Here is a 19,971-nt window from a genome sequence, read left to right on the forward strand (position 1 = left end):
ACAGTTATATTTATGAAAGAACATAGCCAACTGGATTTTGTTTATTCCTCACGCAAAGCAACATAATTCCCATTTTTACTGTGCAAAGCTATGGTTTTGATAACATTTTCTTCCGCCCCCCCCCCGACAATCCGAAGAAAATTTATCTTCCTTATTGAACACCAGCATGTCAAAATCCCTATAAAATTATGGAATATAAAATACGGATGTAAATTTGTAGTTTAGAAACATCTCACATTCCCAGTACTCTTTCTAGCTCCCCATCTGCAATATAAAGCCAGACTGATCTCTCTAAATCAAAATTGCATTCTTCTGACACTTCATCTCTTTGTCATGTGGTGTCCTCACAATATCTGTGCTACAAAACTCTGATTCTTTATCCATTTACAGCATCACAGGACACACATCAATTTTATACAGGTAACAAGACTAATATATATAGGAAAAAAACTTATAAATCACATTCGTGGAGAGGAAAACCGTGTTCAACACCACAGTCATTTAAAGAAAACCAATTTGTTTTGCAATTTTTTCAGCTGATGTGTAATATTTTGAAATCAGGCTATGTTGGACATATTTATCGTGATGTTGTATATGATGTACAATGCATGCTAACATAGAGCTATGATAGCGTGTCTTTTTCCCTTGAAAGGAAAACAGCCTGGTTATCCTAAAGTGCTGAAATACCTCTAACAACTGTCTTCTTTCCTCTCATTACAAACTTCCTTACATGTTTTGCACCCACCTCATTTTTTTCCTCTTTGCCAACAGACAAAGGGTAAGTAACCTATAATTTTGACAATCGCTTTCCCCCTCCAGTTACCTTCTATGAATTTGTATCCCAGCATCCTTCCTAACTGGGTATAACACCACGAGTGAACAGGTCTCTCCATCACACATTGATCTCTTCCTGCTTTCTGCTATGCAAAGATGAGACAAAGGGTATCAGTGTGAATTACCTCTAGTTATCTCTGTTTAGTGAATTTTAATAATCCAAAAGACATAATAGTACCGAACAATTTTTTTGAGACCTGCTCATTCAGGAAAGTTTTCACCCCTCAAGTATATTTGCTTTTGCCTTTATCATAAAGAAACATATATACCAGATCAAAATGTGCACTGTATCGCCATTCCTTGTATGTTAATGACTTAACTAAATCTGCAGAGATGACTGCAAATTGAAGTTAGCATGTAAAACAAACCATCTTTATTTTCAGAATATTTCAATTAGCTAAACTGTCTCATGTACCCTACTGGTAGTTCTATCTGGATAATGATTCCACAGAAATCAGCATATTTTTTAGAGAAGTCCCTGGACTAAAAATATGGGAATAATAAAAAAAAAACACACCAAACACACCAAAACCACCTTGAGTCTCAGCAGCCAGTCCCAGATGAGAAAACACAGTTCTGTCCCCTTACGTTTTAACAACACCTGATAGACTCGCACCTTGAAACACTTCATTATTCTTTTCAGAAGAAGCCATATCTTTGACTCCATATTCAGTTTGACACCCAGCCTTTCATCCATTATTCCCCTAGGCTTGCCTGCTGAACCACCACAGAAAGATTAAGAGAATATCTTCCCATTCTGGTAATGGCTAGCATAGTATTAGATATAATTCTCAGCAACTATTAAAGGAATATCAGGCTGGGTTTGGGGGTCTGTAAATTCATCTTTTTCATTTCATTGTTTATATGACCTAAGGTACCTGCTGTTTCTACCCCTCTTTCTTTAACAACATTGCTTTGCATGAAAGGATATACGCTTTTTTAATTCCTCTGATACGGCACCTCTGGAAATCCTAGGCTGATGTCAATCAGTAAAATTTGCATTTAAATTCAGTTACTAAGTCCTTTCAGAAGCTCAGGATCCAGCTTGCTGAAGTGAGGCTTCTGATGGTCCAAAGGCTTAACTAAAGGTTCCACTAACATGCAAAAAGTATGCCAGAACATTAATTTTTAGGAGACAAAAAACCATACAGGCTATTGAAAATGGAAATTTTGTTCACACTCAAAGTCAGTTTGCTTTCTGAGTTAATAATGAAATCCCAGATCTGAAGAGCCTTCTGATGTTTTAATTACCCTTTAAATCTTTTTGTATAGCTGTTACATCCTGTGGAGGGGGAATCTGTTTATTTTAATACAGATGCACAGGAAAATAACACATTTAAATAACACACAGTGCTACAGTGTCATAGGGTCTTCTAAGTAATTCTTTACTCTTTTCATGCTAGTCTAATTCTATTGACTTGCAGGTCATTAAAGTGAAATTCACACCAGCGCTCTTGGCCTGCACAGGGCCTATGCATCACTTAAATCCTACTTAACTCTCTGAGTGGGGCTTTGAAACGGTTTATGAGGTGTGCAGTCTTAGGAGCTTTCTAGGCTGGGAGGTGAATGACACAACTAATTTGCTTCACCTCTGCAAATCCATAAAGCAAAGTTACCGTAACCTCACTTGTTGTCTTCCTAGAAATAGGTTCAGCAAAGCTTGGACTCTTGTGCTCTTTCCTGTAGAACTGTACTTGACCTTACTTCTGGAGTCTGGCATGAAACCATAGTTCAAGCTTTATAAAAATTGCTAAAAATTAATACCTAAAAGAGCTACTGGTAATTTTTAAACTTAGTTAAATAGAATCACAAAAACACAGAACGGCAGGGGTTGGAAGGGACCTCTGGAGATCACCTCATCCAACCCCCCAGCTTGAGCAGGCACACCCAGGGCAGGGGGCACAGGAACGCATCCAGGCGGGTTTTGAATGTCTCCAGGGAAGGAGACTCCACAGCCTCCCTGGGCAGCCTGTGCCCCTGCTCTGGCACCCGCACAGGAAAGATGATTTTCCTCATATTCACGTGAGGAACTGTTACCTGAGGTAATTCCTTTGAGTCCTTAGATCTGTCAATGTAGCATGTTATCAGTAAAATCTATCAGGACTGGGCACTTTCTAAATGTGTGTAGCTTTATATATGGTATTTCATGTGGAATTCTCTACAGAAAACAAACATCCACTGAAAACTGAATTTCCACTATTCTTCAGTATTCACTGTCTTTTAAGACGCCTCTAATCACCAGTTTCTATACACACTTAATGTCAAACCACTCTATTTATTTTCATCATTTTTAATGAAATGGCAGCTACAGCAAGAAAGAGAAATTTTCAGAGCTTTTTTCTCAAAATAGGATATTTATCGAGAGAGAGATTAAAAAAGCTAATTTAATTCCTTCTTTTTTTAATCACTGCTACTGGGGATCTGGACCATATCAGGAGGGATTCTGACAGCTTAGTGTTGTTGGGAGAAGGAAGGAGAAAAACCTATCAACAGTGAATGATTGTATTTAAGGTTGACAATGATGAAATAGTAGAGGCTGTGCTACAATTTCTGCTCCTTCATTTGTCTTTGTTGATAAAATGAGCACTGTCAGAGGCTCGAGCTCACAGCAAATTTAACGTGACTCTGTTTATCCCTGCACTGAAAAAGGTTTGCACATGATCAGATGATAAATGCGTGAAGTTATGGGATATCCCTTCCTTCTCTTTAACAGAAACATGCAATTTTCCTACCTTTTTTTTTTTCCTTGAGGGAATGAAGATGGGAAGTAGCTAAACAGAATTTTTTCAAGAAAATATTTCATATAACATCATGACTTATCCAGAAGTAATACAAATGTACACTATAAACAGTCTTTGATTACCATTTTTCTAAAATAGTCTCTGGCCTTGTTAAAAAACCACATTCCTCATTCATTCTTACTTTTCAATAGACTTCCTACTCCACAAGATCTGCTTCTCACCTTGTATTTCAAAGGTCCCTCTTTAAACTATAGGATGAAAGAAGTTTGTTGAGAAAACTGAAAATGATAATTTGAGATGGAGCTAAAATTAGGCGGCCCTGTTGAAATCACACTTATGACTGAACTCAGGACAGTTTCCTCATCATACAACTAGATTTTGCCTTGTGCAAAACCTACTTAGCAAATACCATTCTACACAAAAATATGTCACAGCTAAAAGATAGACACAGAAAGTGTTGAAACACCAACCTATATTCTATAAAACACATATATAAGAGTACATAGGGAATGCTATCAAATTTCATTAACAAAATATGGATGCAAATCTAAAAATACACTAATGATCAGATTTCTACAATATTCTGAAAACCTTCCCTTTCATTGGTTTATGCTGATCAAAGGGTAGCATAAAGTCTCCATGACCTAATATTCAATAATCCAAAATTCACATTTCATACATGCAATGTCATTTTTTCAGAGCATTTTTCAATACCAGAACATGATAAGAATACTGCAGGTATTCTGCAGAACCTTGCATCTGCCCCGCAGCCTAATCCTGGATATTATTTCAGACGGTAACTAGGTTTCCATGTAGTACCCAGTGAAAAGCCTATTTCAGTCCTCTGAACTCAGTGGTTAATGGCTCTTCTCTGCCTTTTGAGAGGGATGCAATGACACAGGATTTAAACTGGGAAAGCTCTTTCATAAAAATGACTTAATATAGACCATTGCTTTTTATGATCGGAATTCCATTACATAATTTATTCACTTTCACAGTTTCATTCTGGGTGGGATTTCTGTAAGAAGTTCTAACTGAGTATGTACAAAGGTACAGGTACGAAAAGAAGAATGAGAAAATGTGCACTACCTTCTTTCTTTTTTCACATTACATTGATTTTAGGGGCAGGGGGATGGGGAGCTAGGGAGTAAAATTCCTGTTTTCAGAAACTTTATTGTTTCTGTCACACAATAAACTGAATATTAACATTTAGAAAACAAGGGACAACAGCAAGGTTTTAGTTGGTCTTGTCCGCCCAGCCTTTGGTTCCTCAAGCAAACTTTTTCTAGGGGTAATCCTTTTCACTAAAATCCTACTCTTTGGATTCAGTAATAATTTTACATTTAGAGGTGCTGCCATTTTTCTACTTTTAAATGCTGATACATGTCTCCTCCAGTGAAACTGATGGAGTACACTTCTTAGTTTTATCCATAGAACACTGAAGGCTCGTTATCTGTCTCTCCTCTTCTCTTCTCTTAGGAGAACTTCAAGAAACCTCTGACAGCTAGTCAAAAGGACTGAAAGTTCACAGAAAATAATTCTGTGTTTATAAGAAGCTCTCAGCGCTGTAAATTGACATGACTTTTCAAAACCCTCCCACAGCACTGCACGCTGCTCGGGCCAGAGACCCGACCCGGGCGGCGGGGGGCGGCGGGGGGCGGCAGAGGCCCGAGTCCCAGCGCCGGGGCTCCCCCGCCCGTTCGCAGACGGGGATGCCGGTAGCTCACAGCCGCCAAACTGGCTGGCTCCTCGTAGGAGCAAGCAAAGCAGCGCCTTCCTGCGGGGCCGGGAGAGGGCCCGCCGCGCCGCTCGGTCCCTGGGCAAACGAGCAGGTCTTGCCCCATCAGTTCCTGCCAGATCCCTTCCTCCTGGGCTGGGGCTTAAGCGCAGCAGCAGCAGCAGCGGCAGCAGCAGCAGCAGCGCACGCATCCCCCACCCCCACCCGTGTGCAGAGCCCTGCCAGAAACGCCGCCGGGCCCCTGTAGCGCAGGAGGCTGCACCTCACCGGTTCTTCAGCTGCCCTTCATGCGGTAGCCACGGGCTGGACGTCCCCGGTGTCAAGGAACGGGTGACCGCGCCTTTTCCGTTTGCAGCCACGCATGTATAAACACCAGTGACACAATCAGTGCTTTCGAGTAAACAACACCTGAAAAATATTAATGGAAACACGGCGTTCCGTTTGCCAGATATCACGTTACCTGTATGCTAATATTACTTAAAAAGAGCACAGAGAAATATTCAGCATAATTAGAGCTCGCCTGTCAGGTTTAAGCTCTACAAGCTACTGCATTTCATTTCCAGCATAATCAAAGGGATTTTTTTTTTTTCCAGGACGAATTTTTGGTACTGCAGACAACTTTTGACTACAGGAGTAGCGTGGTGTTTGAATTTAAAAAGCAAACACGAGGTACAATCTGTGTTAAGCAACATCCTCTAACGAAAATACAAACCGACCAGAACAAACAGCTTCAGGCAAACTAGCAGAGTAAACAACAGAAAGCAAAGAGAACAAGAAAAGACCGGAGAGAGGCTGTGTTGCACTTTCTTTGGAGCTAGAGGTCTTGGAGGGTCTCAGTGACTCCTAGCTCCATCTGTCTAAAGGAAATCGGTTTTTTGCCACTGGCATGAGAACTAAAATTCTGCTGTGGGAGAGATGACGTTCACGGTGCTTTTTAACTCCCTAATTAATTTCTCTCCTGCCAAAGAACGCAGCATCAAAATATTTTAGTACAATAACTAATCTCAGACAGTTTCTCAGTCACTCCTTCGGATTTGATTCCGCAATTTAATCCACTGATACCAGCTCCCGCGCTGCTGACTTCACTAGAGCTCCATGGGTGCAAGAATCATCTCTCATTGATCACTTTGCACAGCCAGGGCTTTCTTCTGTCTAGACTGTGCTGGTGGGGGCGTAACATTCTGCAAAGCAATTTAACTCTTTCCACAAATATGTTAGGTTTTGTCTTATGTTCATATGTGCTTATCTAGTAGAGTACCTGCTAGTTAGATGCTGTCCTGAGGCTCTGAACCATCAATCAGTAGTTCATTATTGATATTCTTTTTTTTTTGCCCAAATAAAATCTCAGCTGAGATAAACATCTTTTTCAAAAGGTGGATTGCCTTGCAAACTACTTGTAAACACATACTGTTAAAACACAACTGTGAGTCAGACTGGATAATTCATGCTTTTCTGTTTCTGTCTGAACACACAGTATGATATGCTACCTTGATTTCCATGAAATTTTGATGTAGAACCATTAACTTTAAAAAACAGAAATCTTGAAACACTACTGAAAAAATCACAGTTGACTACACAAATAATATTTTAACAGAAGTAATGCTATAGCAACATAATTTTGTGTGTATTTGTATTTGTATGTGTAATACTGCAGATAAGGATTCATTGTTCTTTAGTTTCAAAAGACATTCAGCATCTTTTAGAAATACAAGCAATCCTGTAACAAAAGGTTCCATTATTTTCTCCTTTAGGTGTTTTCCTTTCAGATCTAATGATTTTCAGAAATTGTTAGGGTTACCGGGGTCAACAGACAGTGCAAGGGTCCATTAGGTGTGCAAGAAAGCAGAGCTATGAAAAGCAGTCACGGTGAGGAACATAAAAAGCAATTATCCAACAGATGTTGGAATTATTATTAGGTACAGATGTTGTTTTATAAAGCAAGGCATCTGATATAAGGAGAAGCATCCTCAGGCTCTGCACTGGCCAGTCAGGACATTGTTTGTCCCTTTTAGGCTTGTGAAAGCCTAGCTTGTGAAAGCTAAGAAAGCTCAGTGTATGAATACCAAAGACATCTGTTTACAGTCAAAATTCAGAAGGTTTGTGAGAGCAGAGTAGGCTATACCCACTACTTCATCCTACTATTTTCCCCGGACTCTGTAGCCTGGCTTTAGAGCTTGCCAGAGTGATGGTGGTATGTAGTATTCTTCCTTACATCTGCAAATTGTTCTGGCTCTTTCCTATAGCTAGGCATTATTCTTTGTAACTAGACTTATAAATTACTTACCCAGTTGTGGGGTTAGCCTTGGCCGGCTGCCAGACGCCCACCCAGTCACTCTCTCAGCCCCCTCCTCAACAGGATGGTGGCGGGAGGCAGTGTGGGCAATAAGAGTGACAACCTCCTGGGTTGATGTGAAGACAGGGAGACCACTTACCGATTACTGTCACAGGCAAAGCAGACTTGGCTTGAGGAATATCTGTTTAATCTATTGCCAATTACAATAGAGATGGATGAAACAAAGGCAAAACCTAAAACCCCTTCCCCCCCACCCCACAGCTTTCTCTCAGGCTCATCTTCACTACTTCATCGCTGGCGCCTCTGCCTCTCCCCATACTGAGTGGCGCAGGAGGATGGGGAATGGTGGCTGCGTTAAGTCCACAACAGATCCTCTGCCGCTCCTTCCTTCTCACGCTTTTCCCGTGTTCCATCGTGAGGTCCTCCGTGGGTGCAGTGTGGGCACCTGATCCAGAGTGGTCTCTCCAGGGGTTGCAGGGGAAACCCTGCACCGGCATCACGTCCTCCTCCCCCTCTCCCCTCAGGGCTCCAGGGCAGTTTCTCACACTTTCCCCCCATTCCTCTCCCTGACTGTCCAGCCCTTTGCCCTTTCCTACCCAGGCTCTCCCCGAGGCGCTGCCACCCACTGTGGCCGCGGGGCTCAGCCGTGCCCTGGGGTGGGTGGGTTGGAGCCAGCTGGAACCGGCCGTGACTGGCGTGGGGCAGCCCCGGCCTCCCCTCACAGAGGCCGCCCTGCAGCCCCCTGGGCACCGGGTACGTAAGTTCTTGAAGTTCTTCCATTATGTCTAACTGAAAGTGGTCCCAAGCATTTCAGAGATGGTAAATCAAAGTCAAAAAAAGCCTACTTCTCTAGCAGGCTTTTCAATGCAGTCAACTACATCGGTAGGATCACTTTTTTTAAGGTACCAGCTTTAGACATTTCTCAATGCAGACACTGGCTGTTTTCCACACACCATGCTTATGCCTCTGGTGGCTACTAGAGGCGCCTGCAGCTGAACCAAGGAGTTGGATCACGGGCATTTGTGGAGATGAACTGCTTTTCTCCTTCCTCTGAGAGAGAAGTGGCAGCAGTGGCCCTCTTAGTGTCTGCGGTTTGATCTACAGCACAGCCACACCGGCCGCCAGAGCAGCAGAACTGCATAGGGAGGGGCTGCGAGGTGCCCCTCGCAGGGGGTGATGACTGAGAGAAGTGTGCTGCTGCCTTTGGGAGGTGGCAGGGGTTTCTTGAGATGGTTTTGATGTGAAAACCAGTGACCTTTGGAACTCGCAAAGAATTTCAAAAAGAGTTTCCTGAAACTCTTCTTGGCCTAATGCGATAGGCTACAGGGTGACAGGAAGCCATCTGATGGCTCACTGCTGCTACTGGCCCCTCTACCTCTTGCCTTTTGCTCTCCCTGCTCTGGCCACTGCTCACCCCCTACCACCCATCAGAGTTTCTGTGAGCTAATTTGACTTACTGAAGCTTGCAAGAAATACCTACAAATTAGACGGCTTTATTCCACTGAAGAAACAGATCAGTTCATGTAACAATCAAGGGAACAACAGATTATGGAGAAGTGGGGACAGGCCTGCTGTCAGGAACTGAGAGGCATGAAGAGAAGGGAGAGAGCCTCCTCTTCCAGGGACAAGGAGCCATTAGGCTGCCCATGCTGTCCATTGTCCTTACTGTCCATCCCTTCCTTGAGGTGGCAGCTGGGTTTTAAAACACTTACCCATTGCCGCCTTTGTAAACCTATCACTTCATCATTTTGTATATTAGACAAAAATAACGTCCCTGTGTACAGCCACATAAAGAGACCTAAGACCTATCTTCATTCACGAGTTAGATATGACAAGCTGAAAGACCCGAGTTTTACTTGGTCTATTTTGGGAACGCAGTTTCTCTTTTCCTGCTTCGGGAAGTGATGTTTTGTATTGATTTTGTGAAAGCCGAGGTAGCATTTATTCACAAAAGATGACTTGTCAGATAAATCTGAAACCACTGCAACATACTTCCCAGACTGACCTCTTTGGATCTCTACTCACATGTTTATGAACATCGTTCATCCTGGAAATGCTGCCTGTACATTCAGAGAAGTTGAACCCAAGATGCATTGTTTCTCCTGCTTGTGGACTTCCCATCGTTATCACTTTTGCACACACAGAATGCTACTGTATGTCAGGAGACAAGGGGGCATATAAAGACAACAAAGAAACAACATTTTTAGCTTAACAGATGTCCGGTCTATGTAAAAAAAAAGTTAGAAAAATAAAAATAAAGACCAAATTCCAAATTTCTCTCTTCTTTCTTCCTTTGAACATTTGTTATAATTCAAGTGAGATCTTTTTGTGAACTAATTACTACTTTCCCATACAATCCTCCCATGCCAAAATGACAATCGAGGATGGATGAACCCAAAGCAGTCATATTGTTCATGTGCTTTAACTTCAACAGATTTTTTAACATTAGAAATTAAAAATGAGGAGAAAGAAACAGACTTTTTCATTTTTTAAAAATTATCAAAATGTAAGTCTGAGACAGTCCATCCATTCTGAAAATTCATTATTAAGTACTAGATTAATTCTCAGTTAGAACTGAGAAAGCCAATGCATTCCAATCTCTCACTTGAAATTCAAGCTTAATCTTTATTTTTTTTAAATGTTCATCCATTATTCTTCTTTTCACTCATGCTAGCTTTGCAGTGTACTGTAGCTTAAAGTTCCTGATAGCTCTGGAGCTTGAGCACTGAAATGCCACTCAGTAAAGTTTTTTTCCTCTGTTTCAGGCCAGCTGGATGCAGGATGCACCTGAGAAAATTACTATAAAACACTGTATGTCCCAGGAGATTTACAAAGATTGAATAAACTTCAGGTTAACTTTTGAACCAAATTTTTAATCTTTAGAGGATTACCCGTAAGCTATTATTAATGATTCCAGTGACATTGTCATTAATGCATTTCATTACATTTTTAAATAACTTTTGTACCCCAAAATTTACTTCAGTTTTGGGGAATATTGTGATTATCACAGAAGTATATATAGAAGAAAAGGCAGCATGCATTGTTATTTAAAGCTAGCATTTGTTAATAACTGTCAAACAGTGGTATTTCAGACCACAGAATTAGTATTCCCAAGTTTGGAAAATGTAAAATCTGAAATATTGACATTAAATACTCAGATTCTCTCAAAATTTAAATAGAATTCTCTTTCATTCCACATTACTACATTTCTGCACACCATTGGTATTCCAGGTAACCTCTCTCACATGAAAGGTAATGAGACTTTATGTCTGAACCTTTTTGTACTGAAACTGATTTGAACAAGAGAGATCTTCAGTACTTAAGGGTGACTGTTGCATTTAAAATGCTATGTACCAACAAAAAGTGTCTCAGCCTGTGGAATGAAGGTGTATGTAAGACACTGTAGTAATTCTATATTAACCCCTGTATATTTACTGTGTCATTTTGGTAACTTGAACAAGCACAGTTATTTTGTCTGAAAATCTCTCCAGTTACTCTGTTTTGTGATCTACAAAGGAATGAGCGCTTTCTGACTAGGGGGGTTATGCCCATGTATATCACACAGGATATGTACTGTGTTGGTATGTCCAGAGCAGTGAGAAAAAAAAAAGAATCAGTGACGACCTTATTTTCAGGAGAATCTCTGCCAAGGGTATAGAGTGATTTCAATCATAGCTTTCAATATCTGAAGCACAACAGGAGAAACTATGTAACAGACCAAAATGCCTGCGTATTGATCATGTCAAACACTTGAAAACCGCTGCGTTTGAACAATTCTCACCCATACAGCTAGTTAATTAGATCTACAGTTAACCGTGTTTTCAAGCTAAATGACTTCATAACTAGATAATGAGGTAGCTTTGGCTGTGGTTTATCTTCGCTCCTGTTGCTATTGGGAAGACTGGGATCTGAAAGCTGAGTGCTTATCAGGCAGATGAATACAGGATGCAACATAGCCAGTTCAGCTCAGTTCCCAAAGTAGCAGGACTGCATTTGTTCAGTGATTTTCCTCTGGCAGCTTGCAGCAGCGAAAGACAAGCAGCAAGTTCATGTCGTCCTCCCAGAGCAGCAAATGTTTTCAACAACTTTGCTCTAATTTGGATGACAAACCCTCTTGGAAAGCTCTTTTCCTTCCAACATTAAGTGCACTGAAGTAGGGTGATTTTTATCTCCTCAGAGCCACAGCCAAAACACACACACAAAGTTTGTCAGATCGATTATACATGTTTTTAGTCTGTTACACCTGCACAAAGAATTAAAGGAAGGTGCTATTGTACTGTAAAAGAACTAGAGGGTAGCATTGTATAGTCTAGGGAAGCAATCCTAACTAGAATGCTTCACATCTGCCTATGTAGCTGCTGAACTTCAAAGAAATCCATTACAAGCCAATGATTTCCAAGATTTCCATGGCAACCTAATGAAAACAAACACAAGATACAACAGAAAGTTATGCTTGGATGCATCAAAAGAATAATACTAATTATAGAAGCAGCACATCCTCGGAGGGAAATGTTAAACTGTATAAAGAAGAAGCATCTGTCTAGTATGTCTTGTAAAATGCTACATTGTAAGGGGCAAATTCAACAGTCAAACCTGCAGATGTGTGTCTCTGACAGGTGACTTAAGTAAAGCTCATTGTGGTCTCTGAAACATTAAATGGATTCTCTTTGGGAATCTCTCAGGCTCCCGAATGTACTTACCTCCAGATACAATATTCAGCTGGTGTCTCCTGGGGAGAGTGCAATTTGAGCAAAAAAGGTTGATCTTAACACGATTCTTTCTATTTGTACCATCTGATCTCTTCCTCCCTTCATCTCTCTGAGGCTAGCTGCTCTTGCAGGAACAGGAGAAGGAATTGCAAGAATCCAGGCTACATTCTGGGCCAGCAATCCCATTTTGCTTAGCTTTTTATGCAGTTATACCCTGATATATTACAGGAGAACTAGAAGGGTTTCAGAAGATGGAGGTATGTCATTTTAATGCAGAGTGAACCAAGAAATTACATGAGCTTACAAAAAACTTTGGATCCCAAGGACCGTCTCATTATAGGTAGAAGTATACTTCATTAAACGACTGATATAAAAAACAGTTCCAAAGCGTAAAATATATTTTGGAACATTTGGAAGCAGGTAAAGACCTGCATCAAAAATTTTGAATCATCCTATTATTCATCTCAAAGGAAAGAAAAAGGTACAAAACTAAACAAATGTTTGTCATGAGTGAGTTACATATTGGGTTTTTATGCCTTGTGGAGAGATGAACTAGAAAATTTTGAGGCCCAGCTGTTCTAAGGTTATGGTAACCAAGAGTCACTAACTTTATCTTTATCCCAGAACACATCTCATTACAAAACAGTGGTTTAAATGCCAGTCTAACATGGATGGTTTTCAAAATTAATTCAGTCTCAAATGGATATAACAAATTCTTAATCTGTTCTTCTCCAGTATACTGCATTTTGATAGCATCTGAGAAACAGGCTTGATCACCAAGCTATGTCAGATTACCAGCATGCATTAGAGTTAGAATGAAGTTCAGAATATTAAATCCCTATTCATAGCATTCTCCTTTTCATAAATGAATAAATAATAGATTAAAAAGTCAATGCACTTTTGTTCACAAGTCAGGTTTTAAGGCAACTCATACAGACTCAGATTAATTGTCTCATTTTCTGTGTCAAACCAGAAACGTTATTTATTCTCGTAGCTAACATGCAACACACATTTATGATAAATTTTTGGGAAAATATATGTGCCTACATTTTCTGTGCTTTCTTTATGCCCAGCCCCAGTTCAAACAGGTAAAATGATAAACTGCTCATTGCTATTCCAAAGCTCTTTTGTGAAGTATATACAGGAAATAAGATCTGTGATTCAAGAAGCAAGACACATGTTAATTCTTGTACAATGGAGAAATCAATATTAAAATCAGGAGTGCATTGCTTCTGAGGCTGTACTCCGGTGATAACAAAATATTAACTTACTATTCTCAGCCTGGAGCAAAAAACTGAGAGAACATTTGAACTTTAATTAATACACATATAATGTATTTGCAGTTTACAGTCACCGACTCCCTGAGAATGCATACAGTTATGCCATACATCGACCTTCATTCAAACTTTGAGGAAATATTAAATTGAGTTGCAAGCTTTCCAGGGCCAGGACCCTGTCTTACTGTGTGCTTATAAAATGTCTGGCATGCCTGTGGCACCATATAAATAATCATATCAGTACCACAGTAAATGAGGAGGGTCAAAAAACCAACCAAACACCACCACCCCCTAATTCATCAAATCCAATATTTAATCGGATCAGATTTTTTTAGTAGTTTAGCCACTAGTCTTTCTGAGCCCCCTTGCTTTTATCCAACTGAGTGGTCAAGTTTTACTAATCTATATACAGAAAAGGCATACTGCTGGTGCTTGTAGACATCTTGCTTCCATTATCCATCAAAGGGTATGAACCAAAGACCATCTCATTGGTCTCTTTCATTGACAGGACAAATGCTCTGGGCCATGTTCATGACCAGGAAATTTGCGTGCACAACACCATAGACAAAAATGCTAAATCTGTAGCAGTTCAAGCTTCTGATCACACAACTGGATTACAGTTTATCTGAAGATACTGGTGTTGGTATTGCTTAGTTTCATAAATATATGACACTGCATAATCTTGTATGTTCTACAAAGGCATTAATCAAATTTTTTTTTTCATTATTTTTATTACTATCTGTCCTAAGTCACACCTAGTCAAAGAAAATTACAACTATACGCTTAAGTGATCAGTCACTAACAGCTATCACTACATCTGATTTCTGTCTGCTACAGTAGCAACTACAATCTGTCCATAAAATAAAAATAATAAACCAACTTACTGTGAAGAATAAGACAACTAAGATGAATAACTAACTTGTTCAAATCATGATTTGATTGCAGTTACTTGAATAGAAGAGGGAAAAAGGATGAACATTCTTTGAGTGTATTATTCACCACGTATTATTCACTCAGGTTCACTTAATCACCCAACCTCTGTAGGTGCCCAAGGCAACCCTTGAAACCTTTGATTTATTTTTGGTCTCATTTAGAAGCTGTCATATGGTTGCAATGTATTAGTTCCAAACAGCAACAATTTCAGAAATGCACAGAACAGAACTGATTGATTCAGTTACTCTCTACTGGAAGAAGAAAATACCCTAAAATGTGTGAAATCTTTGAAACATGAAAGATTGAACATACCAGAGATAAATTATATTCAAATTGAATTATTTTAAATATTCCTACTGTTGTAGCTCTCTATTTTTTGTTCTGATCTCTTGAATGAGAATTCTTACAATGGAATAAAGTTTTTATTCAACGAAGAGGTGTTTTTCCTCTTCGTTGCTAAGGCTCTGCCCTAAATACTACTTCCAAACTTTTCCTAAAACGAAATAGCAACCCCCTTTCTACAATATGTAGCATATTATCTGTTTGTCCACTCCTCTGTAATCTCCACAGCCTAGTACCTATCTTTTGCAATGCACTCATCAGATGGAATCGCAGACCTGAGCCAAGTCAGTTAGAAATTCAGGGGGTCAGGGGGTACCAATTGGTCTCTGAGAAGCCAGGCTACTAGGTGCAAATTTGCTCAAGCTACAAGGTCAGCACAGCAGATTTGGGTGGTTTGTTTTTTGTTGTTGTTGGGTTTTGTTTTTGTTGTATTTTTTTTTTTCCTGGGCTTTTTTTTTCTTGGGGATTTTATCTTTGGAAAGTTTTATCTAAGTTCCAACCTTTGTCTTTTCCTGTGGGATTCTATACTGGCTGTAACCCTGACTGGGTTAATTCCAGAAATCTCAGTCAAATATTCGACAGCCATGTAAAGATCATATGGATGTGCAATGCAGATCTGTTCCCTAGGCTTCAGCTCTTGTGCAGTGTCTCTAATACATCTGGGAAGCTATGAACAAATTGCATGTGTGTCACAGATGGCTTGCACACGAGCTATAATCCTGATGTGTTTGGAATGGATCAGATAATGTATTAGCACATTGAAATTCAGCAGAGAAATATGGAAAATATCAATTCCATTCCTTCTTTTCCCTCAGTAGATTAAACTAATATATTCAGTTTCCAGGAAAATACCTTTACCTTACACTCTTGTATTGGAAAGGAGGACAGAGAGCAACCCTTTCATCTAGTATGCTAGCTTTTTTAATTGTCCTTTTCTAATGCATTATGTGCAGGATGTAAAGCTGCAGAGAGGTTAAGCTTGCTTCAGATTAGTATCCTTCCCCAGAAGACACTGGAATGATACCATTAATCTAAGGGGATGAAGTCTATACCTGAGGAAAAGGGTTTTACTTTCAAATGGAAGGCTGAAACTGGCAGCATGGACCATCCCCAGGTGGAACTGTTTCATGCTGTATAATGTACCCCAACATCACTTACTCAAGAGAGTAGGATAATCATTTGAGAAGCAAGTTACAAGTATCAGGGGATTCTAGTTTACGTTCCCTGTGAACATTCATGCTACAGAACAAAACAGTGTCAGCTAGAAAAATTTATGGTGGCTGGAGGAGAGTAGCTGGGATGTCAGTGGCCAGGGGAGCACCCCCAGGTGGGAGTGAAAGAAGAGGCAGGTTTAAAACCCCTTTGTCAGAGGGTGGAAGCTAGTTTCACTTCCAGGGCAATCCCAAAGCAAGGTGGAGAGACCACAGGCCTTTTTGTCTCCTTCTGGAGCTTTAGATTTCAGAGGCAGGAAAGGGAAACAGTGGGGTTTTTTGCCCAAAAAAAGCCTAAAATGAGCCTTTTCTGTGCAGAAGAAATATTTTTTTCAGGCTTTTATTTCAAGCAATTGGTAAGAGGAAGGAGAGGTAAATTCTATTTATATTAAACTACGCTGGAATTATTTTTCCAGTGTCTGATTTCAGCTGCCACCCAATGGCTTATTTGCCTAGTCCAGGGGTTTCCTGACTTAGAGTTGAAGAAACTTTGTGAAAATAGATACATAAAATTTAGTTCAGCAGCATGGAATATTGCTGCTTTGACTTCTTCTATGGCCTGGCCCCAACTGTTTTACAACAATTACTGGTATTTTATAAGAACGGAACATAGAACTAACTAAATAATGGAGAAGGGTGTAACATCTGACAAACTGTAAGCTATAGTTATTAGTACAACAAACAGAGCAATAAAGTAGTGGGACACCAAATGCAATAAACCAAAAAGCTGTTCGTATTGGTGCTGAATGTGACATGCATAAGGTCCCTGAGAAAGTTACGTATGTTTTTAAAAATGTCAAACTAGGGACTGTAAGTACTGCACATTACCTTCTGTGAACCACCCTCATCTGGCTGTGGGAAGAGGGGATTAAAGTGACTTCTATTATTCATGACAGACCAGCATAGCAGGTAAGGTGAAGGCAGAGACCTGGTAGCTCAAGCCCAGTCCCCCTGCCTCAAACCAGAAATCTGATTCACTGGTGAACCTTCTGTCCTTGTTTATGCCAGCTCAAACTTGCATAAGTAATTTTACACTCAGTCCATATCATCACCAATAACTACAAAAATGTTCACCCATGACAAATCTCAGACACATCAGCTCACTATGAGATGCATCAAAAAAAAACCCACAATACAATTAAGTAAAGTATGTTTACATGGGGGTCAGAGGGAGCTTGCTTCAGAGGTGAATTTCATGCCACTTCAGGCAAAGAGAAAGTAAATTGGTTGGAACCCACATGTTGGCCAAACCAAGCCCCTTTTGAAGCTTGACCATCTGCAGCAAATGTGAAGATCTGGAGCAAAGCACATTTTAGAACATGGAAAAAAGCCCATAGATTATCAATTAGACATTCTGGCCTATAACATACTTACTTTAATTTTCAGAAAGTAGCATGTGTGATTTTGACAGTAGAATTTTGCCCATATGGTTTAACATTTGGGTGCCTCTAAAGCAGCTTGGAAAGTTTAAACTATTGGCTAATACTTCAGCAACTTTACCTCTCCCTCTCACTGGACCTTTATTTTTGAAAGGTAAGATTTAAGTTGTTCTCCGTTTCATTACTTTGAGAAGATGCATGACACTTGGTTTCCAGGTATGGAAACATACTTGAATAAAAATATGACTGCTGTGATTTCAAGTGATTTCAGTTGTTTCTTAACAAAGAAAATACATTTTTTGGGGCGGGGAGGTGGGTAGGTGAGTCATCATCTAAAAGGAAGCTCATCTTTCTTACCCCAGTATCTGATTTTTTGCCCTTTTCAGTTTTTGGGTGGTTCAGATGAGAAATATCTCCAACTGGACCTGCCACAGTAAATTTTCTAAAACCGTTACGTTAAAACCAAGCCTGCTACACTCATATTTATTCTGCAATGTTGTGCCTTTAGGGACACTGGCACACAATTTTATCTGCAACATTATTTTTCTGGCATTTGTGACAAACTATAAACTACAGGACTGAATTTTTAAATGGAAGCTTTTCTCATTATGAATCAAGTGAAAGTAGGATTCTGCTATTGTAAACTAGCAGCAAACTTGCTCTTAAACCATATTTCTAGTGGCTCTCATTTTGCTGCAAACGTAAATTCAAAAAGATATATGTTTCTTTCATCCCAATGCTACCACTGAATTAAAATATCAGCAATATCCATGAATTAAATGGGCCTCATCAACACTTTTTACAGCAGTTGAGATAGCATTTTATATATTTTGTTTACAAACAGCAATAAATATACTCATGTGTATTGATCTTTATTATCGTTAAGATTTATCAAGCAGCACTTATGCTTCTGGCCTTGCACAAAAGGGAAAAAAATCCCAACCCACAAAAAACCCCCCATGAATCCTCTACATGCTGTTTCTACAATACCACCAATATATTTAAGATGTTGGAGTCCTGCATTTGAGCAAGGCATATATCCAACTATGCATCCTTACATGGGCATAGGTGTGTCTGAGAACAAAGTCAGCATTAAGGTACCACATTATTTGCTAGTGCCAAAGCTCCTGGAAGATGCTATCTGCCTAGCTACATGTATACATCTTTTAAGATTAGACACCAGACTACTGTGAAATGGCCTATCCTTAGGCAGGAGCAAGAAACTAAAGCTGCCCTTTATTTTTTTGTGGCTAGAAGGAAATAACAGAGTGAGAAATTAAGGACTCAGTTCTAAGCTAGGATGAGCTTAGACCATAGGTCTCTTTTCTGAAAGAAGTCAGGACCAAGCTTCAATGAACACGTCCCAGGAGGAGGATGCTCACTGAATGGTACAACACACAGTGCTGACTTGTTACCTCAGAGCTGCATCAAGTCGATGAGACAGCACACAAGCTGGACCTGACACAGGAGTTGTATCAGAACTGTCCATGCACGTACGAGCTGTTCAGAAGACGTGATAGAAGCAAGCCAGATTCAGGATCGCTGCAGTACTTTTGAGAAACAAAATAGATTGTCTACCTACAGATTTAAAGAAGAGCCAAGAAGCAGCCCAAATTGGAATGTAAACGCATAGCCCATCACTCCCCGCCTCCTATCATGTGGAATTTACTGATACCCACCTAGAAGTCTGGGAGAGTTAAATTGAAGATCTATCTAAATGTAAAAAAACGAAAGCCTTCATCCATCACCTGTCATCTGGATAAAGTTACGCCTCAAAAAAGCAGTGGTTTTCAATAAGGCAAAGCTTTGGCTGAAGTATATTTTCCCAGATGTAGTGTAATCCTACTAATTTTAATGGAGCGTGACATTCAAGTAACTGGAGGCAAAGTCTGATCATTAATTTGGGATTAGAAGCACTTTATTCTTACTTTTAAGTATTTTATACCGTGTTTCCTGTCCAAAACATTATACCAGCCCAAATTAAATTGATTCAAGATTAATTTAGTTAAAGTGGTGCAAAACTCCTGTGTAGACACTCTTAAATTGTTTTAAACCTGGAATATCAGCCTAGGTTAAATTGATTCCTCACAAGATTAAGCAAAATCAATATATCATCCATTTTTAACCTGTTTAAGACTATCCACTGAGTAAATTATTTTAAAAACCTAATAATTTAACAACATGTGCTGAGACTAGCATTTATCATGATGATCACTATTGTCTTCTTGTTTCTGGCTAGTTGCCTGTCGGTTACATTTCTTGCACAAAATCCCAACTCTAGTGGAACTAGTAACTTGGATCTTGTACAGAGTCTGTCGTAGTGGGGGTGCTGTCATGGAGAGGGACTCCCAATCACAGTAATTGTTAACATTAAAACAGTGCAAGTCTGCATGCAAGTGTGGCCTTACTTTAAAGCTACAGTCCTAAACACTGGATTTCCTGCATTTCAGATTTTCTGTACAGAAAAGTAGAACTTTCTTTCTGTGTTGAAAAAAGCCTGTTTAGACCAAACAA

The 19,971-nt window shown here is 39.8% G+C and overlaps 1 long non-coding RNA gene across 7 annotated transcripts in view; it reads right to left on the reverse strand.

Annotated features, from left to right (window-relative positions):
• The window catches only part of LOC142061318 (uncharacterized), a 92,548-nt gene extending 86,877 nt beyond the window's left edge, over window positions 1-5,671 (reverse strand). For 6 of the 7 annotated variants that reach the window (XR_012662111.1, XR_012662112.1, XR_012662110.1 and 3 more), the window contains exon 1: window positions 5,581-5,671. This is a non-coding gene — a long non-coding RNA (uncharacterized LOC142061318). Of the gene's footprint in view, window positions 1-823; window positions 918-5,580 lie in introns of all 7 variants that reach the window. The other variant, XR_012662109.1, reaches the window with a different exon arrangement.
• Between the last annotated feature and the right edge of the window lie 14,300 nt (window positions 5,672-19,971).

The sequence above is a fragment of the Phalacrocorax aristotelis genome, chromosome 1 (assembly GCF_949628215.1).
Source record: "Phalacrocorax aristotelis chromosome 1, bGulAri2.1, whole genome shotgun sequence".
NCBI lineage: Eukaryota > Metazoa > Chordata > Aves > Suliformes > Phalacrocoracidae > Phalacrocorax > Phalacrocorax aristotelis.